Source organism: Peromyscus leucopus, chromosome 7 (genome assembly GCF_004664715.2).
Source record: "Peromyscus leucopus breed LL Stock chromosome 7, UCI_PerLeu_2.1, whole genome shotgun sequence".
In the NCBI taxonomy this organism is placed as follows: Eukaryota; Metazoa; Chordata; class Mammalia; order Rodentia; family Cricetidae; genus Peromyscus; species Peromyscus leucopus.
The window spans coordinates 3164804-3174463 of record NC_051069.1 but is presented as its reverse complement, the minus strand read 5'-3'; the positions used below and the strand labels follow the sequence as shown (position 1 = coordinate 3174463).

Below are 9660 nucleotides of genomic sequence, written 5' to 3'. Positions count from 1 at the left end.
CTGGGGAGCCATTCTTTGTAATTGGCCACATGTTCCCACACTGTGAAATAAATGCATTTGTGTGCAATTGGGTGTCTGCAAGTATATCTTGAACTCACAAGCCTCTTTGAGATAGGGTCTCATTGGCTGGCTTGGAGCTCAGTATATAGACAAGGCTGTCCTGGAATGCACAGAGATTTGTTGTAGAATATTATTTTAAGGTGTGTTGCATTCTTTTATGCTGCATTTGTTTCACTCTGACGCTGTGTTACGGTGCCTGTCTAAAACACCTGATGGTCTAATAAAGAACTGAACAGCCAATAGCAAGGCAGGAGAAAGGATAGGCAGGGCTGGCAGGCAGAGAGAATAAATAGAAGGAGAAATCTGAGAAGTAGCCAGAGAAGGAGGAGGAATCCAGGGGTCAGTCACCCAGCTACACAGCCAGCCACAGAGTAAGAGTAAGATTTACAGAAGTAAGAGAATAGGAAAGCCCAGAGGCAAAAGACAGACAGGCTAAGTTAAGAAAAGCTGGTGGGAAGGGGAGGGGGGGCACGGCAAAGAGCAAAAAACGGACAATAAGAGAAATCCTCCTGCCTCTGTTCTGAAGTGTTGAGATTAAAGGCGTGCACCACGACGACCGGCCTGAGCCTCTTTTTAAAAGACGAGCTAAAATCTTAAAACCATGCCTTTTCTAACCCTCTGGGCTTTCTCACTCGTTCTCAGGATGGGAACTTCCCCACCCCACCCACCCCCAGCACAGCTTCTGGCTGACCACCATTGCCATTGCTGAACACTCCTGCTTTCTCAGACCCTAACTCTAAAGGCGTTCATTGTTCTCTCTTCCTCGTCTCCATCTCCCTCCTCCAGACTTTTTCAGCTTGCACGCCATGTTGCTTTTCTCTCAAACTCCAGTAAAATGTTCCTCGCGCTTCCTCCTGAGCCCATTTTAAATTATTTTATGAAGGAGACTGAGAACCTGCAAAAAGGAGCCTCAGTTCCCGGGGAACACTGCTAGACCAGAAGCCAGCACCCCAGCTCCTCCTGGGTCAGGGGCGCTGAGCCTGCACAATCTTTGGTCCCAGATGGCCCTGCCCACTTCAGATGCTCTCCCTGCCCCTACAGGCAGCCAGTGCTCAGGGGAGCCGGAGATGGCAAGGTGCCAGGCATGAATAATGGATAGCACCCTCATTTCCATCCTGTTGGTTGACTGTTTACACACCACATTGCAGGAATCTGGAGCCTGAGGAAATCTGACTTGCAGCCGGCTCAGGCTCCCTGCCTCCCTCTTGTGTGCCTAGCTCAGGAAAAGGCAGAACCATCTGGCTCCTTCGCATGCTCTTATTAGGGACAGCAGAGGTGGGTCTGTTAAGCTCGGAAGGCATCGCCGGCACAGATGCTGAGTTTATGTGTAAAATATGGCTTCCGGCCAACGCGCTAATCAGGAACGCCTCTGAAGTGCTTCCAATCGTCTGGATGAGGTGGCTTCTCCCTTACATGTTGTTTGTACAAGCTGGTGGTTAGAGGTGTTGTGTACAAGATATTTGTAGTCATAATTTCTCCAAACAGGTTAAGGCAAACATGATGGGAATCAGCATATTAATGTGCTGTGTTTCAAATTAGAATCATAAACACACTTTCCTCATTGGAGGCCTAATCTGCTAAGAAGAAGCCAGATGTTTAATGACGAAACCATTATTCAGGAGGACCCATCAAAGTAAAACAAATTGTTGTTGTTTAAGTGGAAGGGAACACCTGCCTCCTGCCGGGGAGGTTCAAACTGCTTGGAGAGGATTTTTGCTTGTGCTGGATTTCTGAGGCTTTTGCTGTTGTTCCGTGATCCTTCCAGAAGAATCATTCAGCAAACGGAAGTCTTTATAGGACAGAGCTATAGTTTCAGCACCACACACCTCCTGGGGCAGAGGCAGCGGATGGGGTGGGTTTGGAGAGAGATTGATCTCAGCGGCTTTTGAGATTCCCTTTCATGTAGAGTCTGTCTGTCCTTCATGGCGCTGTTTCCAAGCAAAGAGCTAGGAAGGAACAGGGCTGTGAGAGACATCTGTGTTGTTCACCTGCCTTCAGAGCTTGCTGAGGTAGAGGTGAACGTTACATTTCTCTCCTTCAGGAAAAGCCACTCCACGAGTGCATGTGACTTTAGGGGGCCACCCACACCTTTCCAAGGGCCCATGAATGTACCTCCTCTTTTCCATTCCCCACTCCACTGTCCTGTCGTCCCCTCCCATCCCCAACTTCCCCTCCCTCTTTGTTCCTCTCTTCCATTTCCTGTCAAAAACGCATCGGGAAGTGAGGGGGATGTAATCCTAGCCCTTGAAGATCCCGTACAAAAGCAGGAAGATGTTGCCAGGTTGGACACTGTAGGTGATTTTCCCAAAACGTGATGCTATCACATGTCTTGTCTTAAATATCCAAAATGCCCCCAGAGGTATTTTCAAGATGTCTAGTTTATTTATTTTTCCAAACACTCCTGAATGCTGGTAGAGTTTGGGGAACAAAGTCCTTTCAGAATGTGTAAGGGGCTATTCCCTAGCAAGTCCACAGAGTCTGTTTGACACGCACCCCATCTTAATAACTACGAACAGAGAGCCAGAGCAGCTTGGAGTGGGAAGAATGGGGGTCCTGAAACTGGCCCCCTGTTGGGTGCTAGCAGCTGGGTACGGCTGAGTTCCGAAGGGAGTCAGAGCAACCACGCTCTCACCCAAGTGTCACATAAGGCCTGGAGGACACTTGCAGCTTAGAGGGACCATTGACCCTGCCGCTTTTTCCTTTATCGAGGACCAGAAAGAAAGCACCCAGGAACGGCGACAAAAACACTCACAGAGTCACCTTCTGAGAGGAAAGGCTGAGTGGGTCCCAGCAACAGTGCCCATCATGACAGACCAGGACAGGAGAGCAAAGCCTGAACCAAGGGCCGGTGTAATCGTCAAAGGTCTCCCCAGGGACCTACTTCAGCCAGCTGGGCTTCACCACCTACAGGTCCCACAGCCACCTAAGCAGTACCACCAGCTGGGGACCGAGTACCCCAAATGTGAGGCTGTGGGGGACATTTCCAGTCCCAGCTATAACACCTGATGTCTATGGACGACATCTCCTTTTCTTCGAAATCATTGCGATTTCTCTCTCTGTTTCCCATGTCATCCCCGCTCCCCTTTTTAATTTCTTTAAAAATGTCTCTTAGCTGTCTTTTCATTTTAGTGTGTCATGAGAGGAACTGAGACAGCTGTGACCCAGCTGCCCCCTGCTGCCTGAAGCCTCTCAGTAGTCCCTTTCCCTTGGACTGATTACATTCTGTGACGGGACACTCGGCCTGTTTCCCTCAGGGTGACTCTAGTTGTTTGGGTCGTCGTCTGTGTTCCAAGCTACGTCTGCTGATTGGTGATGGCCATTCATTAGTATGAGGGCGGCAGGGGCGATTTATTGGGATCATGAATACTGTGTCCTTAGCACAGTGTTTGACTCAGGGAAACAAGGTGGCACAGGGTAGCCATTTTTATCAGCTCCATTTAGTGTTCCTTTATGTTTTGACGCTGGGAACTGCACAGGAAAAGCTAGTGTGCTCACATGGAAGCCTTTTGTACAACGGAGAGCAGGTCCTGTCTCCACTGGGCCCCCGTCCTCTCCTGATAGTTTAAGCTACCTGTTCCAAGTAACTTGACACAGTCCTCACATATCAGGGCTGGAATTCCTTCACTGTGAGGGCCTCTTGCCTCAAGCAGGCATGTGTGTGTGCATGTGGGTGTGCTTATTTGTGCACATGTTTGTGGGTGTATATGTATGTGTGTGTATGAGTGCCCATGGAGGCCCGAGCTTAATGTCAGGTGTCTTCCACGATCAGTCTCCCCAGTGTTTTTTCTTATTTTCATTTCCATCTGTGTGGTGTATCTATGAGCACATGTGTATGCACATACATGTAGAGGCCCAAGACTGATGTTGACAATCATCCTCACTTCTTCCACCTTATTCACTGAGGCAGAGTGTGTCAATCAAACCCATAGCTTGCTGATACACCTAGTCTCACTAGCCAGCCTGCTATGGGGATCCCCTGACTACACCTCCCAAGACTGAAATGGAAGGCAAGCCACCATGCCCACTCAACATTTACGTGGGTTCTGGAGATGCAAACTCTTGGTCCTCATGTGTGTGTGGCAAACGCTAAAACCACCGAGCCACTTCCTCGGCCCTGCTCTGTAGTTTCCGAGACAAGGCTTTCCTAACCCCTGGATCTTGATAATTCAGCTAGCGTGGGTGGTTAACAAGCCCTAGGATGCCTTCCTAAGTGCTGGGACCACAGGCACAAACTGCTAGCATTCCATTTCTGTGTAGAGCTGGTGACCCAGCTCGGGTCTTCATGCTTGCACGGCCTATGCTTTACTGCATGGCTGATCCCTTGGCCCCCAGCTTATTAGTCTGGGCACAGTCTGTATAAGAGGAAGCAGTATCCACGCAGCTGCGGTAAGATTACATTAGTGATTCGTACCATGTTTATTTCCGTGGGATAAGCTACAGTTATTTTATGGAAATTAAGACACAACATTGATTGTATCTAAATACCATCTTATGACATACCTATAGCTCATTTTTTTTCTAGTGATCAAAGATATCTTTCAACTTCACACATGTCACATTTAGTTGTTGAGACCTTTTGATGTTTTATTCTTTATATTTATGGGATGGGGGCACTCTACATTTCTCTACGACAGTGGATAAAAACCCCTTTTGGGGTCGGATGACTCTTTTACAGAGGTCACCTAAGACCACGGGAAAACACAGATATTTACATTACAATTCATAACAGTAGCAAAGATTACAGTTATGAAGTAGCAACGAAAATCATTTTATGGTTGGGGGGTCACCATGAGGAACTGTATTAAAGGGTCACAGCATTAGGAAAGCTGAGAACCACTGCTCTAAGAACCAGATGGAGGGCTTATTAGAAATGAGAAGAGGAAGTCTGAACTGACACAATTGTTCACACTCTCTGTCACTTTTGACCTTGATATCTGCTTCTCCTCAAGACCCTGAGGCCATGTGCAATTACGGCAGAATTGCCTACACCTCACTGGAGGGCATGGCCAAATACCGGGATGAGGGGCCCATGACCCTCCGTGCCCCTACTTCTGTAAGGGAGAGTCAACACTCAACAAGTCCAGCTGTGACGATCTTTTGCAAGCTGGCACAGCTGGATCCATGAAGAGAGAGGCTGTTGGCTGGGAAGCTGATCCTATACAACACATACACAACAAGTGCCTTTGCCCACTGAACCATCTTGCCATCTCCTACTGGCTCCCGACAAACTGATCTTAACTGTCAAACAAAGGAAATGTTTCTCAGTTGCTTTGAATACCCAGATGTTGGCGGACAAGCCGATCTTGGAGCTTTCTCTTTGTTGAAATAGATAGCAGGTCTGCTGCTGTAGCCATACTGTGTGCTGTACACAAGGGATGACCTATTTGGTCAGCACTCTTAACTAGCTCAATTCATTAGCTCGCACTGTTCTTTGAGGCTTTAAAGTTTTGAATGATTTTGGAGCATATGTTGGGTGCCTTTACTCTACCTCTAAGGGTCCATTTGTCAAATTACCCACTTCACCCTACTTGAGGCCCTGTGGCTTAAGGAAGTTAACGCTCCCATTGAAAGTGAGCAACTTTCTTCTGAGCCTTCCACATTAGAAGGATCATCCCCAATTTTTTTTGAATTACTTAAGGATGTGAAAAATATCTTTATTTTCTGTTTGATGACACTTCTTGGTAATGTGAGGAATTATAGAATAATACCTTAGCTTGGGAAGGATTGTACTCTGAAATAAATCAAGTCAGATTCTTAGCTCTTGCCTGTTAAGTACCGGTTTGACATTGGAAATGATCCCAACTTAGTGATTTTGAGAACCCCATGGCCAGCACTGTAACCTTCAGCCACTTGAAACCCATTTGGCCGAGGCTGATGAAGAAGCTCATTTAGTTTGGGAGGATTGAGGTTGAAAACCTAAGTCCTAATGATAGAATGCCTGCCGTGTGACCTCAGGGTTCAAACCTGTGTTCGTTTAAAAGTTTAAAAAAAAATCAACAGTCTTAAATCCGTGCCTCTTTTCCCGATGAAATTTAAGATGGAATAAAAATAATGTTGAGGAGCGATAGAAGGCAGAACAGAAGGCTGTGTATCTTAGGAGGCAGCACTGGTTGCTGTGATTGGTCCTGGTTCTGCCTTCTGTGGCTCTGTGACCCTGATCAAATTGGTCACCTTCTCTGGGACTATGCCTCCTTAGCTGGAGAAGGAAGCTAGAAGCCATGCCTACTGTGGGATGCTGTCCTTTGAGACAGAGCATGGTCATTTCCATCCCTACCAGAGCAGCTGTGATCATCTGCAGAAGAGTCACTAAGATGAGGCCTGGTGAACACTGGTATTCCCTCACCAAAGGAATTCGCCAGGCCCTCCATCCTGCACCTCCCTCCCAGCTAATGCCATCTCCTGTCAGCCACACAGGGCTTGGGGAGGTGCTAGAGCATATGGAGGGTGGAAAGTTAGCCGAAGGACTCCATCTATGCGGCTATGCGGAAGTCATCATCCATGCCAGGGTGAGATTTCTCAGTGCGGGCACCCATGCTCCTGTAGATAAGCACAATAACCTCACTGGTTGACCAAGCAAGACAAGCCTGTCACTGGTGCCCTCTCTGGAGTGAGGAGCCGCTTTTCATGTTCTCCGGCAAGGCTTAAGTAATGGTGTTTTTTTCAGAAGACCGATGTGAAGACTGACTGGCTATCCCATGTACCAGGTCAGGAGGTAGAAAGCACTTTTTTAAAAAACAATGTTTATGAAGTGAACAGAGTCAATATGAAGTTCATAAAGCTTGAGTCTCAGGATTCTTTACTTTACCTCTTTACATACCTCTTAAATAAGCATCGGTATGGATACTTAATTTTGTGTTTGTTGTTATATTTCCTCAGACAGGGAAATCAACAGCTTCATTTTTAAAAAGACAATTATTTTATATCTATCTTTCTATCATCTATCTATATGTGCACACACACACATATACAACCATCACAACATGCATATGAGAGTTAGGAGATAAAGTCCAGTCATTGGCTCTCTACTTCAAGCATGTTGGTCTAGGTGATGGAACTCAGGTGGTCAGGCTTGGTAGCAGGTGCCCTTAACTACTGAGCCATCTCACCTGCCCCTTCTCTGGCTAGATCGTCTCTTATTAAACTCTCTTCATAAGATGGTTGCATTATTGCTCTCGCTTGGTCTCAGGTCATAGAATACCTATCCTTATAAGGAATACTTTTAATAAGTGCTAAAATACAGTGCTATTTTAGGATCTCTATATGATGTATGTTCAATGGGGGCTCTCCAGGGCAGGAGTCATTGAGAGGGAGAAGAATTAATTTGCATCCACACATATATTAAACAATGAATTTATTCCTGCCAAGGAAAACCAAGAGTGGAGACGCTTCCTTGATGAGATTTAATAATTTGTAGAGTGATCCACTGATGAATATGGCCTGGTGTTAGAACAATAAACCCACTGAAATAAGATATATAGCATTCATTAAATGCTTCCGATCTGAACACAGTGATGTGCACAGTTTATTGTGTTTGATTAGGTGGGCGAGTTTTTTTTTCCAGCCTCATGTGTCTGTTTATCAAAGGCAGAAGAGCTCTCCAGCATCAAAGAACAGGAGAATGGGCTGTTCCAGCAGCTGGCTCAGGGAAGGAAGAGGCTCTGAGCATCCAGAAGCTGTGGGTAGACCTCTCAGACATCCAGTATATAATAACATTTTCTTGCAAAGCAAGCTGAATTTCCTGGAGAAAAGAGTTTAGTTAGCAAAGCTCTGAGGGAGTTTCTAGTTGTAAAAGTATAGCTCATGCCAAAGGGGGCATGTGTGTGTGTGTGTGTGTGTGTGTGTGTGTGTGTGTAGCTGACCAATTCATCTAGATTGGTACTTCAAGAACCCTCCTGTCTCTGCCTGCCCAGTGAGTGCTCAGATTACAGATGAGCACTGTCGTGACACCCAGGTTTTTTTATGTGGGTGCTGGAAATCTGAACTCAGGTTTTCATGACTGTGTGCCAAAGCTCTTCACTGACAGAGCCATCTCCCCAACATCAAAGGAGGCACGCTTACCAAGGGCACACTTGAACACACACACACACACACACACACACACACACACACACACGCACGCACACTCACGCAGGCATGCTCATGCTCGGTGATTCGAGGTAGAGAGAGCTGTAAGATGGAAGAAAGAACAGTTTGAAATTGAGGAGACAGATACACGTTCCTGTCACGTAAGGACATTTAAAGTGGAGACTCACGTTGAGAGAATAAGAAAACAGAGACCTTAGTCAAACTAGAAACTGATTTCACTAAGTTGAAAAGTAGTTGAGAAGGCAGTTCTGCTTCTGACCCTAAAACGCCAGGTGGAGTTCAGGAAGGGAGAGGCAGGACAGGGGTAACGGTGCACCTGCCTCAGGGGGCTGAAGTGGCTGAGGGAAGGTGCCTTGGGAGAGGCGGGACAGGGCTTGACTGGGATGGAGAGGCCACCATGGCTGGCGGGGCATGAGCCTGTGTAAGAGAAGGTGTATTCAAGATTACGGATTAAGTTGAGAAGTCAGCAAGTGTTGTAATGGCCAGTGACTCCTCACGTTCACATCATGTTCAGTGTTAACCAGTGTTACTGGTTCACTCACTGCCAGCATACATAACCAGTTACTGGTCCACACTAAGTGCTGCGACTCTTTTTTTGGTGCACACCAGTCACACAAGCCCTGAAGTGAGGAGGCATTCTGCTAACACTACCCTTGGCATTCTTTCATGATAATAGAATCAGGAAACGAAATCAAATTCCTGGTTGCAGGGCCTGGAGAGATGGCTCAGTGGTTAAGAGCACTGGCTTCTCTTCCAATGGACCCAGCTTTAGCTCCCAGCAACCACAGCCATCTGTAGCTCCAGTTCCAGCAGATCCAATGGCCTCTTTCTATGGGTATCAGGCATACATGGTACACAAACATATATGCAGTCAAAAACAGTTATAGAATGTAAGCAATAAAACTTCCTGGTTGAGGGAAAAACCTGATTTATGGTAACCCAGAGAAAGGTTGATGAACACCACAACATGCACTAAACTCTTCACTGGCCATAGTATTAAAATCATGTAAGGGTTACCCCATCTTCAATTCCCTAGTTACTGGGTAGTAAGTCTTGAAGATAGAACCCCCAAAATGGCAGTGATGGATGGCAATATTTTAGGGTGATGGTCCAGATCCTACCGGGGCATGGCTTTGCTAGGAGACTTGGTTCTGCTGAGAAACAGAAACCGGAAGCCCCTGGCAGCTGGCTGAGCACTGCTGACTGCTGTGGTCACATCGGAATGCTCTTGGCCGAGGCAGTTGGCATCGGAATGCTTTTGACCACAACTGACGCCTCTCCAGAGTTCCCATGGTAACCTGTCTGGCTATTCCAGCAACTGAGCTATCCTTCCCACCATCCCCATTTGCCCCTATATAACCCAATAAACTTCCCAAGTTGGGCACTGTTCTCTACTAACTGAGGCGGCCTGGCGGTTTTTCATTAAAGCTACTCTTTCTTTTCCACCGAGTTTGGCTATCCTGGTTGGTTTCTTGCTCTTCCTGTTTACACCGAGTATATCCAGTGGTTGGCCAG

General features: G+C 46.8%; 1 long non-coding RNA gene across 1 annotated transcript; it reads right to left on the bottom strand.

Annotated features, from left to right (window-relative positions):
• Positions 1-7404: 7404 nt before the first annotated feature.
• On the bottom strand, positions 7405-9366 carry LOC119088402. Its single transcript, XR_005092073.1, has 2 exons — positions 9267-9366; positions 7405-7798 (listed from the first exon to the last, which is right to left on the bottom strand). It is a non-coding gene; the product is annotated as an uncharacterized LOC119088402 (long non-coding RNA).
• Between the last annotated feature and the right edge of the window lie 294 nt (positions 9367-9660).